We start from the raw sequence: 1,407 nt of genomic DNA on the forward strand, positions 1-1,407 counted from the left end.
TGCTTTTAGTGTCTCCGCATACCGCAGCACACGACATAGCTTTGCAGACGATAAGTACAACCGTTTCAGAGAGAAGAGCGGCCAATGTGACGATCTGGCTTTAAGTCGATTCGATAACAAATGACGAAAATGGACGGATTTCTCAGGTTTTTACTACATATGAACACTTTTCACATACTCCCGTGCAACGCGGCTGCTAGTCCTCCTTTCATGCGGAATCTTAAGGTCCTAGCTCATGTCCAAGGCACAAAAGCCAGCTACAAAGTCAACAATCGATACCTAAAACTTGAATTGTACTACTCCTTACTGGCTATTACATCAACTTAGAAGCTTCATCTGTGTTCTACTATGGTGCTTTTAGTGTGTCCGCATACCGCAGCACGCGACATAGCTTTGCAGACGATACGTACATCCGTTTCAGAGAGAAGAGCGTGCAATGTGACGATCTGGTTTCAAGTTGATTCGATAACAAATGACGATAACGGACGGACTTCTCAGATTTTTACTACATATGAACACTTTTCAAATTCTCCCATGCAACTCTGCTGCTAGTCCTCCTTTCATGCAGAATCTTAAGGACATAGTTCATGTCCAAGGCACCAAAGCCAGCTAAAAAGTCAATAATCGATACCTAAAACTTGAATTGTACTACTCCTTACTGGCTATTACATCAACTTAGAAGCTTTATCTGTGTTCTACTATGGTGCTTTTAGTGTCTCCGCATACCGCAGCACACGACATAGCTTTGCAGACGATAAGTACAACCGTTTCAGAGAGATGAGCGGCCAATGTGACGCACTGCTTTAAGGCGATTCGATAATAAATTACGAAAACGGACGGATTTCTCAGGTTTTTACTACATATGAACACTTTTCACATTCTCCCATGCAACTCGGCTGCTAGGCCTCCTTTCATGGAGAATCTTAAGGATATAGCTCATGTCCAAGGCACCAAAGCCAGCTAAAAAGTAAATAATCGATACTTAAACTTGAATTGTACTACTTCTTACTGGCTATTACATCAACTTAGAAGCTTCATCTGTGTTCCACTATGGTGATTTTAGTGTCTCCGCATTCCGCAGCACGCGACATAGCTTTGCAGACGATAAGTACAACCGTTTCAGAGAGAAGAGCGGCCAATGTGACGATCTGGCTTTAAGTCGATTCGATAACAAATGACGAAAATGGACGGATTTCTCAGGTTTTTACTACATATGAACACTTTTCACATACTCCCGTACAGCGCAGCTGCTAGTCCTCCTTTTATGCAGAATCTTAAGGTCCTAGCTCATGTCCAAGGCACCAAGGCCAGCTAAAAAGTCAATAATCGATACCTAAAACTTGAATTGTACTACTTCTTACTGGCTATTACATCAACTTAGAAGCTTCATCTGTGTTCCACTATGGT

Source organism: Schistocerca gregaria, unplaced genomic scaffold (assembly GCF_023897955.1).
Source record: "Schistocerca gregaria isolate iqSchGreg1 unplaced genomic scaffold, iqSchGreg1.2 ptg000199l, whole genome shotgun sequence".
In the NCBI taxonomy this organism is placed as follows: Eukaryota; Metazoa; Arthropoda; class Insecta; order Orthoptera; family Acrididae; genus Schistocerca; species Schistocerca gregaria.